At 52.3% G+C, this 15,655-nt stretch overlaps 1 protein-coding gene across 6 annotated transcripts in view; it reads left to right on the top strand.

The window, feature by feature from the left end:
- The window catches only part of SAMD11 (sterile alpha motif domain containing 11), an 83,810-nt gene that overhangs the window by 8,636 nt on the left and 59,519 nt on the right, over nucleotides 1-15,655 (top strand). Inside the window, exon 1 of one of the 6 annotated variants that reach the window (XM_088066472.1) lies at nucleotides 14,894-15,083. The exons of the other annotated variants lie outside the window; for them this stretch is intronic. The gene's annotated coding sequence lies outside the window, so the exon portion shown is untranslated. Of the gene's footprint in view, nucleotides 1-14,893; nucleotides 15,084-15,655 lie in introns of those variants that run through there. 6 annotated transcript variants of the gene reach the window in all.

The following is a 15,655-nucleotide window of genomic DNA, read 5'->3' as shown; positions in this document are numbered from 1 at the left end:
GGTATCTTCCCTCCCTTCTCCCCTCTATTGAAATGCATCATCTTCACTTCCCCAGCTGAAGAATTCACCATTCTCACCATTTCAGGGCTGCTTTTTCCTGTCAGGACACGCTCACCTCTCTCACTCCTGGCAGATGTCACTGGAGAGCTCATTACAGGGCCTCTGTCCCAAACTTGTGTTTTCCAGCTGAGGGCAGGGAAAGGCTCTCCTGAAGAGCTCCTGAATGCTGCAGGAATCGGGTGCAGTCTGTAAATAAAGCCCAGCAGCTCTGCTGTGCTCTCCCCTGCTCGGAGTGGAGGTGTCTCTGCCCACACCCCCTGCTCTGCCTTTCCTTCCTGTTGTTTTTGGCTCTTATTTCAGGCAAAGCAGCGAGGACAGGGAGGAAATTACACATTCCCCTGGGTCAGAAATACAATCTGATAAGGGGTTTTCTTGTAACAGTGTCTGAGGATGAGGAGGGATGAATGGAGGGAATTCCCAAGCACTAAAATGTTCTTGCTCATTTATTTTGCCTCTAGTCCATGGGAAAATTGTACATTTTACTTCATTTTGCACATGGATACAAAGCCACAGGATCTGGGAAGGCCATCGAGCCCAAATTTACCCTGTTTTTTGATTAGCTGCACACAAATACTGCTGCACATCAAATCCCTCATTTTCAGATGTCAAGACAGCTTCAGTCCCTGTCCAGAGCAGGTTCCTCAATGTCCCACATGTCCAGCTGCAGGAGACTCACGGCAGCGTTCACCAACCAGCCCCGCCAGGGAGGCGGCGTCGCCTTGGGGTGACATCCACAGGCACCAGCCAGGGCTGGGAATGGCAATTCCTGAGAACTGGGAAGCAGGAAACCTCGAGACCGATGGAAGTTTTGGTGATGAAAGAGCCAGAGGGCAGAAAATGGAGAAGCTGGAATATTTCTGGTGGCAGAACCGCAGTGAAGTTGTGTTTGCTTGGAGCTGGTGCCCAGTTTGGTGCTGGGATTGATTTCAACAGCAGCTCTGGAATTTTAAAGGACTTCAGCTCATTTGGGCCTCTAAATCATGGCAGGAAACTTCCCTGATGCCTTTGAAGAGCAAGAGTTCCCTGCCTGGAGTGTCCTGGCCTGGGGTTTGTGTTTATCAGCTCTGCTAACTCGGGTTGGGAGTGGATCCCAGCCCAGGGGCAGCTCCTGCTCGCCTCTCCCTGCCCATCTCTGCCCATCAAATCTCAAAAGCTCCCCTGTGACCCCATCCCTGCCTTTTATCCCAAGATGGATGTGAAAGGTGCCACTGGCTGTGGGAGCTGCTTTTGCTGGGTTGCCAGGGCAACCAGAGATGGCCCCTGAAGACAGGAAAGGGCAAACATTCCTTTCTGCTACAGTCTGGAGCATCAGTGATTGAATGAGATTAGATGGAATTAGATAATCCTGAAATTCACAGTGATTTGATGCCAGACCTTTATTAAATAAGTAAAAGTACCAGCCCTTATAATAAAAATGAATTCTTTTAGATCAATAACTTTCCCCACTGCTCGTCACAGCTGTGATTCTTGAGATCTCTTTTTCTGTGGCATGGGGTGAAGCACACAAACCTGCCTTTTTTTAATTTTATTTTTTTTCCTCTCCCAGAGGGGCCAATAATATCAATTCCTCTTTTATTTCCCCCTTGTGATTCACCCACTTAACCCTAAAGTACCCTTGCAGAGGAAGGCGCTGCAAGGTTCTTCAGGGATGATTCATGCACTGGAATTTACAACTCTGGGGTTACTCAAACATTGCACACCATTACTCCTAGGTATTATAATGTTTTAGAGTTACAGAAAGAAAATGAAAATACATGAAAATATGCCATGAATGGCTGGGTAGTTTTTTGTTTCTTGTGTGTTCAGACTCTTAGGAGCTCATCCTGCTCGGCTGCAGAGGGACCGATGCCATCGTGTTCACAGCTCCAGTAAAAGTGGGTTAAAACAGGGTGGACTTGGATCACAATCAGCCAAGATTTACATCAGTCCAACTCTGCTGACTTCTTTTTCATCCTCAGACTGGCAGGGCTGGCATCAAAATCTGCTGTGCACCAGAGGACACCCAGCAGAGCGTGGAAAATCTGGGGTGTTCTGGCCCTCAAGCAGTTCTGGATTTTATCAGGCTGTGTTGGCCCTTCCAGAGCAGAGGGATTTATTCAGGTAGATTTTTTTTGTGGTGCAGCTCCAGACACCCCTGCTGAGGGGGTTGCAGGCACAGTGGACAGTTCATGGTCTCACAGCAGAGCCTGGCTGCTCCTCTGCAGAATGCTTTGAATTCTGAATTAAAATCTAATTCATTTTCTAATCCCTGCATTAGCAGTGTGATTTCTTAAAACATCTTTGGCTTGAAATTCATGAGCTGCTCATGCAGGTCTGGATCTGGACTTGTTTGTATCAGCAATGTGGATCTGGAGTTTTTTTGAAGTCTCACCTTGCTGTGATGGATTTCTCAGGAATAAGTTCAGTTAAGAGTAATTCCGTGAGGCTGGGGAGCATTTCTGTCCCCTGGTGTGTTCAGAGGGCAGAAATCATCCTTGCTTTGGGAGGATTTAGTTCTACCTTTGATCTGTCTGCTGTTGTCTTTAAATCACTGTAGGACCTGCAAAAAGTGTGTTTAAAGGATATTTGAAATTATGTGCTCTAAGTTGCTGTGCTTTTCCTTTAGCTGAAAAACTTCCATCCTGAGAGTCACTCTGGTGTTGTGGTGGGACTCCTCCAAGCCCCTGCGCTGCTCTTCATGGCAAGCTCTGCAAACAGGAGGGAAAACTGATTTCCCCCCCATACCATAAGGAAATTCTGACACAGAGCAAAGTGAGAGGGAAGGACAGAGGAGGCTGAGAATTGGGTGAGAGTGGTGGGAGTTGAGAGCAAATTGATTGCCCTGGGAATAACCCCACGCTCACCAGCAGAACGGGACAAGTTGCTCATTTTTAGGATCCTGGAATAGGTTGGGTTGGGAGGGACCTTAATGCTCTTAAATCTCATCCCAAGCCCTGAGCAGGGACACCTTCCCCAGGCTGCTGGGAGGATTCAGGCAGGCAGAATTCTCCTTGCAGGAGAATTCTGATTCCACATCCAGAAAGTTGTGTGGTGTCAGAGCAAATACCTCGCAGAAATCCAAGCACGTTACACCAGCACTATTGTCTCAGCAAAAAAAGATATATTGGTTTAACATCTTTTCCATTAACAAGCTTTAATTTGCATAAATTATATCACCCTCTGTTAATTTATTATTACTTGTTCGGTTTCTTCTATTTCATTATTTCTCCTGGGGGTTATAAAATTACGTGGATTATTCTGCTTAAGCTTTTTAAAATACAGTCACAGTGCAGTGTTTTCCCATTTACCTTGTATTTCCTCATTGTTCTGAGGCTCATTAAAAACCTGAGTGAAGTGTCTCAAGAAGTTCCCTGGATAAGTATTCTGGAAGTCTTTGAGAGCAACTTACCCAAATTTGCTGATTTAAACCCATATTCATTTTGGAAGCTTCTGTTTGGACACCTCCTAATTCACTGCTGGAATGAAAAGTATTTCATGTCCATGCTGTGGCAGAGCTGGCTTTTTCTCTCAGTGCAGAAACAAAATATTTACTGAATATTTTAATTTTTTTCCTTATTTCTGGTGGTTCTGTCCTCGCCATCCAATTAAAGGGCCGAAGCCACTGTGACCTCCTGTTCCCAACAAGCCAGGCTGGAGCTCTCCAGTGAATGAAGGCATGATTAAAGTCACACATGCAATTATTGAAGATCAAAATCTTCTGAAGGGTGGGGAAGGACAGGCCTTCCCCTCCAAAGGGCCTTCCCCCGAAGTTGTGCTGGAATGTGCCAAAGTTCCTCACTCCTTGGGGTCTGCTTTGTGTCCCTGGTGGGATTTGTGCCTTTGCCCCTGTTCAGAGCCGCTTTGGTGGGAGGGCTGGAGCTGTGCTGGGCTCTGGGGGTGCTGCTGTCCCCCCGTGCCCCCCGAGCCACAGATGGGGATGGGCTGTGCTCCAAACAAACACCTCTGGGGCTGCCTTGGCACAGCTGAGCCTGCCCACCTCGCTGCAGCTCCGGCTCTCCCTCCTGCCTTCTGCTCTGCTGTTTTCCTGCTCCCCGGGGAGGTTCCCAGCCCGAGCCCAGCTCTGAGCTGGATCCCAGCATCTCTCCAGGGCTGCGGCTCCCGCAGCATCCTCAGCTCCTCTGCGGTGGCGGTGCAGGGCTGTGCTCAGGAGAACGGGGGTGTGGGACACCTGCACCCCCATTTCCATCAGGAAATGCCTCCTGCCCTGCTCCCTCCCACTCCTCTGCCCGGAGGAGCCTCCCCAGCACTGCTGGCACCGAGGGCTGGGTGTGTGAGCCCTGCCTGGCGCGGAGCAGCTCGCTGTCCCCGAGCTGTGAAACTGCCATATGCTGAGGGAAACGCAGGGAGAGAGAGATCCTTCCTTCCCTCTGAGCCTCCCTGAGGTTCTGGGAGTGAGGAGAGAGATCCTTCCTTCCCTCTGAGCCTCCCTGAGGTTCTGGGAGTGAGGAGAGAGATCCTTCCTTCCCTCTGAGCCTCCCTGAGGTTCTGGGAGTGAGGAGAGAGATCCTTCCTTCCCTCTGAGCCTCCCTGAGGTTCTGGGAGTGAGACAGAGATCCTTCCTTCCCTCTGAGCCTCCCTGAGGTCCTCGGAGTGAGAGAGAGATCCTTCCTTCCCTCCCAGCCTTCCTGAGGTTCTGGGAGTGAGACAGAGATCCTTCCTTCCCTCCCAGCCTTCCTGAGGTCCTCGGGGTGAGAGAGAGATAGATCCTTTCTCCCCTCTGAGCCTCCTGAATTCTGGCAGTGAGGAGGGAGATCCTTCCCTCTGGTCCTCCTCAGTTGTGGCAGTGTTCATTCTGCCAGGGGATGCTCTGCTGCTCGCTCTGATCCCAGCAGGCCGACGGCAGGCGATCGATACCAGCCTTGATCAGCCAATAATTCCCCCTTGATCAGAGGATCCTGGTGATGAGAGCTGGGGAGGGCGTGTGGCTGGGAGCAGGCTGCATTTCGGGGCTTGCTCTTGGAATTCATGGGAGCGAGGCTGGGCTGTTCCTGCACGCAGGGATCGCTTTGGGCCCTGCACTTTTCTCCCTCAGTGTGAAACCCCCTGGTTTAGAAAGGGAAGGGGTGAGGGAGAAGAGGGGCATGAGGAGGGGAACGACCCTTGTAATCCTCCAGGAAAAGAGCTGGAAATGGGGTACCCCCCATGTCACAGTGGCTGCTTGCCTACAAACAGATTTTGGGGTTTTTTGCCTTTTACTGCTTTTGCCACCCCTGTGAGGCCCAGCTGTACCATACATGTAAGCCAGCAAATCTGCTTTATATCAGGTGAATTTTGATACGTTTTATTAATATCACACTCATTATTTGAATATTTAAATATGCATGGCACACACAAAACTATTATTTAGTTGGTGCTTTTTTATTTAATTACTTCAGATTTAGAGAACACGAGCCTGTGGTTGGCCTGTAAGTGCCATGCAGTTAATTCAAAATGCAGTCAGAAATTCAAAACTGCCCTTGTGGCCCATCTGAGTCATCCCTGTCTTCAACTCAGGGATTACCCACCATGTGTGGGAGTCATTCCAGGCAGAAAATTCAGTGAGGAAACAGCCTCAGGAGCCTGACCTGGAGCCTTCCTGGGCTAACAGTGCAGAGAATTGCCCCAGGTTTGTGTGGGAAGAGGAAGAAGGGGAAAAGCTGGGGGATCAGGGAGCTTCAGCAGCCTACGGAGCTCTCCCTGTCTGGGAGCTGCTGTGCTGTGACTGCAGGTGAGGGCAGCGGGATAAAAACCAGGTGTTGGCTCTGAGGAGGAGAGAACAGGTGAGAGGCAGCAGCTCAGGAGCTGCCAGGGCCCGTTTCTGGTTCCAAAAGAGCATTCCCAGGGTGGGGAGGCAGCAGCAGGGCCAGCACAGGGATGTGGCAGTCAGGTGAGGGACCCTGTGCAGGGGAGGTGCAGTCTCTGATCCCTCCTGGGCTGGGGAAGTAACACCTGGGAAGGGTTCCTGCTTCCCCAGGGAAGGGGATCAGCCAGGAGCGAGTGGCCTCCCAAGGGCCCGAACTTCCTCCCACCTGAATTCCCCCTTGGTGAAAGAATCAGCACTTCTTTTTGTTCAGCTTTGTGTTTTTAAGCACTGCTCTTGGCTCTTGTTTACCCTCCCGACTTTAAATGTGATTTCAGAGGGGATTTTTCTGGAGTTCCAGCTGGCACCCAGTGTCCAAACAAAGCCAGGCCTCTGCCTGTTGTGTGCCTGCTTTTGCTTTGCTCTTTGTGTGTTTGGGAAGGGCTCACCTGCCTCAGCACAGGGCGCGGGGAGATCCGGCTGAGCCTCTGGAAAGGTCTGCAGGGATTTGTCCATCTGATCCCGGTTTATTTGCGTGGGGCATTTACTTCTCAGGAGCTGTCTCTCAGACCTGATCTGGCATCTCCAGAGCTAATGGCTGTTAGGAGTTTGACCGGAATTTGATTTAACCCTTATTTTGGCTGTTTCTCCATCAGAATTCGGGTTTGTGCTGGGTCTGAGTTGGGTTGTGCCTGTGCAAGGATTACCCTGTGGAGTTCTGGGGATGTTGTGCTCTGCTCTGACATTTATATTTTACTTCTGCTTTGAGCTGGAGTGAGGGAAATCCAGAGAAAGATTCCTGGAGCAGGATGTGTCCATGGCAGGGCTGTCCTGTGCTGGGGACAGGAATTCCTGGGGCAGGATTCCTCCTTGACCTTTCAAGCAGGTGTCACCTTGGGTGTTTGCAGGGGAAAACCAAAGCTGTGAATTGGAAGTGGTGAGCCCTGCAGGAGGAAGATGTGATGGAGAGCACACCCAGGCTGGGATTTCACTTTCCCTTTGCCAGCCTCCTCCCATGCAGGTGCTCCCGGGGTGACCCAGAGCTGCTTAGCAGAGCACAAGAGGATCAGGAGGCCTCTGAGGAGTCTGTGTCTGCTGCAGCTGCAGGGGGGAATTAGGACTGGCAGAGTGGAATTGGCAGAGCTTGTGTTTGGCTGGGCTTTTTTTGTTTTAACAGGCCCAGAAAGTCAGCAAGTAAATAGAGCTGGGGCTCAGTTTGCTGTGCAGCACTGGAGGGGAGGAGTGCCACCTATGGTCTCACCTCCTCAGCAGCCTCAGCACAGGTGCCTTTCACCTGAGGTTCTCCAGGTGGAACTCCCATCCAGGGGCTTTCCAAGCCCAGCCCAGGGTCCTTCCAGCACGGGAAGGATTTCCTCATTCAGGGAGCCCCAGAGTGTTCACACTGAAAGCTGCAGGCTTGGATTTGTGCAGCTGTGCTGTGTCCTCAAGCAGGGCACGGCAGCTGCACAGCGACCATCGGCAAAATGCAATTCTGCAGAGAGTTTTGGGTTCAGAACCGAAGGAAAGCTCCAAGGCTCACAAAGAGTTGTGGGCACACTGTTAGTGTGGGTCTGTACAGCAGACTGAGGGCTGGGGGGCTCTGGGTGCAAGGAGTGCTGGAATTCCTTCAGGAGCAGCTTTGGGAGAAGGCTCTGTCCATGGTGTTGGTGCTGCTGGAAGCCACCTCAGATCCCCCCTGGCCCAGCTCTGCTTCCCACCCTGGGAATTGCTCAGTGCCTGACAGGGAAGAGACCATTTCCAGCTAAAATGTTCCACCTTTAACACTTCCCCTCTGTTTTACTCCAGTTAACTTTGGTTCTGGTTTTCACTCCCATGCGAGATCAGGTTTTTTTCACCTTCTCAGAAAACCATTCCCTCTGGCATTGCTTCTTTTTCTTTCTTCCCTTCCAGCTTCTTGTTTTTCATTCTTTTGATGAATTATTTACCTCTCTTGTATTATTTTTTTTTATATTCTCTCTGTGTTTCCCTTCAAAACACACAACTCCCAACACTCCCCACATCCTCCCGTGCTCGTTGGGAAGCCACTGTATTTACTGGTTATTCATTTCCCAGTGTTATTTATAAATACAAATGTTGTAAATCGTGTGGTGTCACCTGGTGGTGCTCCCAGCATGCTGAGCCAGCTGGGTGTGTGTTCCTGGTGATTTTTGGGGTACAGTGGTTTATCCTTTGCAGCTGGGTGTGTGTTCCTGGTGTTTTTTGGGGTACAGTGGTTTATCCTTTGCAGCTGGGTGTGTGTTCCTGGTGTTTTTTGGGGTACAGTGGTTTATCCTTTGCAGCTGGGTGTGTGTTCCTGGTGATTTTTGGGGTACAGTGGTTTATCCTTTGCAGCTGGGTGTGTGTTCCTGGTGATTTTTGGAGTCCAGGGGTTAATGCTTTGGGTCTGGTGGTGCTCAGAGTGTCAGGGATCTTTGGTTGTGGTGCTGGGAGTGACCCCAGTGCAGAACACACCTGGGAGCAGGCAGGGTTGTGCTGTGGCCAGGATGAGTCCCCTCAGGTGTGCTCACCTTCCTGGAGCTCCTGTCCTTTCAGGTGTGCCCACCTTCCTGGAGCTCCCATCCCCTCAGGTGTGCTCACCTTCCTGGAGCTCCCGTCCCCTCAGGTGTGCCCACCTTCCTGGAGCTCCCATCCCCTCAGGTGTGCTCACCTTCCTGGAGCTCCCGTCCCCTCAGGTGTGCCCACCTTCCTGGGCTCCTGTCCCCTCAGGTGTGCCCACCTTCCTGGAGCTCTCAGCACCTCAGGTGTGCCCACCTTCCTGGAGCTCCCATCCCCTCAGGTGTGCTCACCTTCCTGGAGCTCTCAGCACCTCAGGTGTGCCCACCTTCCTGGAGCTCCCATCCCCTCAGGTGTGCTCACCTTCCTGGAGCTCTCAGCACCTCAGGTGTGCCCACCTTCCTGGAGCTCCTGTCCCCTCAGGTGTGCCCACCTTCCTGGAGCTCTCAGCACCTCAGGTGTGCCCACCTTCCTGGGCTCCCGGTGTCTCCAGGGGCTGAGGGCCGCTCGTTCCCCAGCAGTGCCAGGAGCAGGGGAGGGATCCCCCAGCCATGGGATGGAGGCAGGAATTGGGAGTTTTCCTCAGCCCAAGGCTTGCAGCCCCTGTCTCACTCACCAGTTCCCTCTGTGGCAGGGAGCTGCCCAGACTCACGGTGAGCACTTGTTCACAATCAGTTAATTTTTTATTGGATTTGAGTCAGGTTTCACGGGCTGAACCCACCCCCGAGGCCTGGGGCTGATAATTGACTTTCTCTTCTGTGGCCACCCTCCATCAGATGCACCTGAGAAACCTCCCTGGCTCTGCCCTCGGAGGCCTCTGGCCCTCCTGGCAGGCTCAGCCATCACGAGGAATTAAATTAAACAAAATTAAACATGCCCTGCTCAGCTCGGGCTGTTAGCCCCCCCTGCACACAAACAACCTTCCCCCACCTGCAGGAGCGACCCCAGAACTGGCTCCAGGCTCTGCTGCCCTCTCAATTAGTGGGGATGAAATGGGTGGGTTTGGATTGTGTGGGGATGAAATGGGTGGGTTTGAAATGGGTGGGTTTGGATTGTGTGGGGATGAAATGGGTGAGGATGAAATGGGTGGGTTTGGATTGTGTGGGGATGAAATGGGTGAGGATGAAATGGGTGGGTTTGGATTGTGTGGGGATGAAATGGGTGGGTTTGAAATGGGTGGGTTTGGATTGTGTGGGGATGAAATGGGTGAGGATGAAATGGGTGGGGATGGATTGTGTGGGGATGAAATGGGTGAGGATGAAATGGGTGGGGATGGATGGCGTGGGGATGAAAGGTGTGTGGAGCTGCTGCCGGGGCAGAGCAATCCCACAGCTCCTGTTCACAAATCCCATCGGGGCACCTCAGCCCAGCTGCTTTCCTGGAGGCCTCCCTGACTCCTCCTCTTCCCTCCAAGGAATGCAGAGGGAGGAAGGGCCTTGCAGGGTGTCCCCAAGGGCGGGGGGGATGCGGCCGCTCCAGCTCCTTCACCTGCATTTGCTTGGCCTTGTGGCTGCCCGATCCCGGGACTGGATCTCTTCTAAAACAATTTATTCCCATTATTCTCTAGAATGCCTTGGGCTGGTACCGACATTTGCTTCAGCAGTCGCCTCTCTCTGTACAGAGTCAGGGTAAAAATAAAAACCCCAAACCCTCCAGTTGTGCTTGGAGCCCTTTGCCATCCATCAGCCAGGGGTCACAGGAACTGCAGTTCATGTGCTCAGGTCTCGAAACCTGCAGGAAATCAGTCTTTGTTACACGTGAAATAAAGCAGTCTATGGGGAAAATAACCATAAATGTTCATTATTTGTACAGGAAAATCAATTTGTAGGCCAATTGACCAAATAAAGTAATACAATTTGCTGGGAAATCCCCCAGGTGTGGCAGGCAAATTGCAGAGCAGGGCTGGAGGCTGAGGTTTGCATGGGGAATGTGGGGTGGGAGGGATGTGAGGCTGAGGTTCGGATAGGGAATGTGGGGTGGGAGGGACGTGGGACTGAGGTTTGGATAGGGAATGTGGGGTGGGAGGGACGTGGGACTGAGGTTTGGATAGGGAATGTGGGGTGGGAGGGATGTGAGGCTGAGGTTTGGATAGGGAATGTGGGGTGGGAGGGACGTGAGACTGAGGTTTGGATAGGGAATGTGGGGTGGGAGGGACGTGGGACTGAGGTTTGGATAGGGAATGTGGGGTGGGAGGGACGTGGGACTGAGGTTTGGATAGGGAATGTGGGGTGGGAAGGACACGAGGCTGAGAAAAGGAGTAAAGGTGCAGGAGAGGTACAGCCCCTTGGGGGAGAGGCACCAGGGAAATTGGGAGAGGGGAAATGGCCTTTTGGGGCTGGTTTTACATCATTCTGTGGGTGATACCGAGGAAGGTGCTGTGAGGAGGGGATGGCAGGAGCAGGGGGACAGGGACAGTCCTGAGAGTGACACAGGGACAGGGAGACAGGGACAGTCCTGAGAGTGACACAGGGACAGGGGGACAGGGACAGTCCTGAGTGACACAGGGACAGGGGGACAGGGACAGTCCTGAGTGACACAGGGACAGGGGGACAGGGACAGTCCTGAGAGTGACACAGGGACAGGGGGACAGGGACAGTCCTGAGAGTGACACAGGGACAGGGGGACAGGGACAGTCCTGAGAGTGACACAGGGACAGGGGGACAGGACAGCCCTGAGAGTGACACAGGGACAGGGGGACAGGACAGCCCTGAGAGTGACACAGGGACAGGGGGACAGGGACAGTCCTGAGAGTGACACAGGGACAGGGGGACAGGACAGACAGCCCTGAGAGTGACATAGGGACAGGGGGACAGGGACAGTCCTGAGAGTGACACAGGGACAGGGGGACAGGGACAGACAGCCCTGAGAGTGACACAGGGACAGGGGGACAGGGACAGACAGCCCTGAGAGTGACACAGGGACAGGGGGACAGGACAGCCCTGAGATGAGGCAGGGACAGGGGGACAGGGACAGACAGCCCTGAGATGAGGCAGGGACAGGGGGACAGGACAGACAGCCCTGTGATGAGGCAGGGACAGTCCCAAGAGCTGCTCTCCTGTTCTTCTGCCGCTCCAGAGGTGCAGCAGCGAGGTGTGGGAAGAGAAGGGGAAATGTCTGAGAGCATCCACACCCTTTGCTCCTTGTCTCTTCACCTGAGAGGTAGAGCAGACAAGGAAAGAAAAAAGGAAAAAATCTGTAGGTTTTGCCTTTGTTTAGGAGATAGCAACAGCGTTCCACTCTCAGCTGGTGGAAGTTGACTTCTGCTCCATCAGAACTGACTTACATTGCCTGAGGAGCTGGCTTCACATCTCTGCTTCCTCCTTTGCGACCTCAGGCTAAAAGGGACAAAGTCATTTGATGTGGAAACAGACACAGAAAACAAAGAGCAGGACACTTTTCAGCCTTCTTCCAAAGAGGTTTTGAAAAAGGGTAGCTCCAAAGGCCTTGATAGATTTTCTATCTTAGACCTACTTCCCTTCAAAGCCTGGAAATTCCGATTGGCTTTTCCCAGAAAAGCGTGGCTCTCTCTATTAACAAATTATCCTTTGGGCTTTATAACTCTCTGAGAGATTCTGAATGGGAAATGTTCCCTTCTGTTCCCAGATCTTGTTCATCTGTTTCTTTAGGGCTTCACAAAACGTTGTGAATATTGATGGGGAGAGCTGCAGCTTCCCTTCTGGGCACCTTCCTTTTGGGTTAAAACTTCCGTATTTTCTTCAATTATAGCAGGAGCCGATTTCTCTGCTCCACACATCACCCTCTGCCCCAGAGAGCTTCCAGCATAACTGGGACAAACCCTGTGAACAGGATGAGGGCCAGGGACAAGGAGGGAACCTCTTGCTGCTGGCGTTTGTAGCAGGAGCCTGAGCACGAGCAGTCGAGGGCGTTGCTCGGGTTACTCAGGGAAGTTGCGGTCAAGAGTGATTTTCTTCTCTGGTGCACTTGAAGATGAAACACCCCAACAGGAGCTGGGCTCTCTGTGCTGGAGCTGAGAGCTCTCTCTGAAGCAGCTGCTTCCAGCCCAAGCCATTGCTGAGGGGTGGCTCTGGGCAGCCTGCTGGGGACAGCTGTCTCCCAGGGCTGTTGTCCCCGGGTTCCAGCTGTGGGACCTGTCTGGCTGTGCCCTGCTTCTTTCCTTTCTTCCTCCTCCAGTCCCTGCCAGAGCCTGGACAGCCCTTCCATGGCACTGATGAGGGATGTGACAGTCCCCAAAACCTGGGAGAGGCTTCCTGGTCTGTCTCCCTTTCCTTTTCTGCCTGACCATGGGACTCCTCTGTCAGCATCCCTCCCCTGCGGAGCCTGCCCAGCTTTCCCAGGACTTCTGCCTTTTGCCAGGCTTATTTGGAATGCTGAAATCAGGTTTTTTGTTTTCAGAGAAGCTGTTCCTATTTACTAATTGCTGGCTGTTCTTGCTTTGGGCCATCCCTGCCGTGCTGGAACAGTTCCAGTGTGGCACTGGCGTCCCTGGGAGGAGGTGATGGAGGACAAACCTGTCAGTGGCCAGGTGGCGGGGCTGGGCATGGCTGGGGAGGGGATGCCTCGGGAGCTGCTTTATTCAGGTGTCCAGTGCTGAGCTCTGGGCCAGGAGGTGGGATGAGAGCCTGGCCACCTCCTCCTGCCTGTGACCTCTGCTTGGATGCAGATTCTGGTGCACCCAGAGCTGGATTTGCTACTGGAGCAGTGGGGCTGGGAGCACGTTGGGCTGGAAGGGCTAATGAGGGCCCAGGGGACAGGGCAGGATTATCCTGGAAGGCAACCTGACCCTCTCCGAGGTGTTTACACTAATCACAGCTGAAGGTAAATGCAAACTCTGCCAGTTATTCTACAGGGGGATGTGTGGTCCCCACTGCTGCATAATGTCCTTAATTAAAGCCATTCCGCCAGGTTTATTATTTGGAAAAGCAAAACAAAAATATCCCAGGCTCTCTGAACCTCCCCCTTTCCTTTTCCTTATCTTTATTATCAATAAAAAGAGAGAGAAAATGCTGTCTGGACTTGAGGATTTCCTTCACATATGGAAGAGATTTAGAATCCTCCTGCTCCCAGCACTGGCAGCTCACAGACCTCCCCCCAGCATTCCCTGTCTGCTCCCTGTGTTTCCCAGCTTTACCTATGAAGAAGGAATGCACAGCCTGGGGTTTTTTCCTGCAGGTTTTTTACCCAATAGTAATTATTTTTGAGGGTTGAATCACAGGCACGTGAATCATCTTGCAACCAGCTTCGATATTTTAGGTGGGAGCAGATTCTTGGGGCACTTGAATTTGTGTGTCTGTTTTGGTGGCCTTGGCTTGGCAGGGACTGCACCTGCTCCTCTGCTGGGGTCAGTTCCCACTGGAATCAGCTCTCCAGGGTTTCACTGGACTGCCAAAACCTTTACTTTCATCTGCCTCGTTATTTTTCTGTTGTTCCGGGGGGCTGTTTTTGCCTCGGAGCTCTCTATGGCTGGGATAGATTAAATGCTCACCAGGGACTGTCCTGGCGAGGGCCCTTCCCCTTCCCCTTCCCCTTCCCCTTCCCCTTCATCACCCCAGGCTGTCTGGCTGCAGCAGCTCCCAGGCCAGGGAACCTTCCCAGCTCTCCCTCCCGGTGTCTGCCCCGAGCCCGAGCTCTCCCAGCAGGGCTCTCCTGCAGCCCCTTGGATTTGGGGGCTCTGGCCTGGGGGGACTGAGCACCAGGAGGGTTTGGATGGCTGCAGGGGAAGGGTTTGATTTTTGTAGCTCTGTTGACCCTGCTCAGCCTCACAGAGCAGAATTTCCCTGTTCATCCAGAAGAGAAGAAATACCCCCAGCGTTTCCCGTCTTTCTGATGCTCCTTTCCTCTCTGGATAGAGAGATCAGCCTTCCAGACTCCTCCACTCCCAGAACCTGCTGCTGTTCCCAAGTTCTTGGGTTGGTTTTTTGTTTTTCTTTAATTGCAGCTGCATCTCTGGACTCGGGTAACTTTAAATCATGTGCTGGTGCCCATCTGATTTTTCCTGGGGAAAGGAAATATTCCTGGCTGTAATTTTTTTTTTAAAAGCAAAGCCACCCCCACCCTGACAATACTTTTAAGAGGCAATGAAAGCAATTAATGGTGTCAAAAGACCCTGGGAGGGTGGGGACGCAGAGGGGGAATGGGGGGTTATTGACTCCAACCCCAGCTGTGCTTTGTTAGCTGCAACCAGAACCCACAAAATGAATCTTTAACCATGTAGGAAGGGAGGGGAGCCTGGAGCATGAGGCTGTTCTGCAGTGTCCTTCACGCTCAGCCCTCGCAGAGGCTTTGGAGGATTGTGATGTTGGGTTGGGTTCATGAAAGAGAGGAAAAGGGATGCTCTGCCCCCCATCCTGGGGCTGGTGGAATCCTGGTGTTGGGAGAGGAGGATACAACCTCCCAGGGGTTCCTCGAGCTGAATCACTGCTGGGAAACACCTTTGTCTCCTCTCAGGCCTTGATGGGGTTGTTGGAGGGTTCCTGGGCTGTAATTCTGCATGGACACCTGCCCTGCCTGGCTGTTCCCTCAGCTCCTCCCTGGGGATGTGCTGGGCGTGTTTGGAGAGGTTTTTGTGTTTGCAGCTTGGACCAGAGCCCTTCCAAGTCAATGGCACAATTGATTATGGAGCAGGTTCTGGGCCAGGCTTCTGGCTACCTTTGTGCTTAATTTGAAAGTGATGTGTGTCTGCTGGTGGACTCCTCTAAACAGATTAGGGAAGTGCAATTGATTCCAAACTGGCTCTAGATGAATAAAAAAGGTAAAATTGATTGGCTCAGTCTATTTTAATTTTCTGGGGACAGAGGGACGTAGTAAGTAAATAAACAAAACGCACCCCAAACCTGAGGGTAAAAATACAAAGCAAACAGGACTTTTAAAATGTCATTGTTAGGGCTGAAATCCTGGGATTTACAAGCCCTGGTTCTTCTCCTCTTTTGGCTGAGTTTGCTCCTGTTCCTGAGGTGGCTTTGGGCAGAGGCTGCACCTGGGGCAGGTTCCCTGTGTGCACAGAGAGGGGCAGGACTGGGAAAGCACCTTCAACACAAAAAGTATTTGAGGGCAAGATATGCACAGTTCATAAAGTGCATGGTTTCCCCCACATTTTCCCAATTTTATGCCATTTTTGGCCCGCTGTTCCCCTCTCCCCCGGGTGCTGCTCTCAGACTGCTCTTGGCTGGGACCTGCAGCTCAAGGGGAAAAGCCCCTGTGGCTCCTCGGGGTGATGCCTTCCAGATGGGTTTAGCTCGTTATCACAGTGATTAGGGCTGCCCTTAACGAGCACAAGTGGAATTTATTGACAGAGGTAAACAAGTTTTTGTTTGGTATTTGTGG

The sequence above is a fragment of the Pseudopodoces humilis genome, chromosome 24 (assembly GCF_049639895.1).
Source record: "Pseudopodoces humilis isolate 2021_Gansu_Grassland_sample_001 chromosome 24, ASM4963989v1, whole genome shotgun sequence".
Lineage (NCBI taxonomy): Eukaryota > Metazoa > Chordata > Aves > Passeriformes > Paridae > Pseudopodoces > Pseudopodoces humilis.
This window is presented reverse-complemented; position numbering and strand designations above follow the sequence as displayed.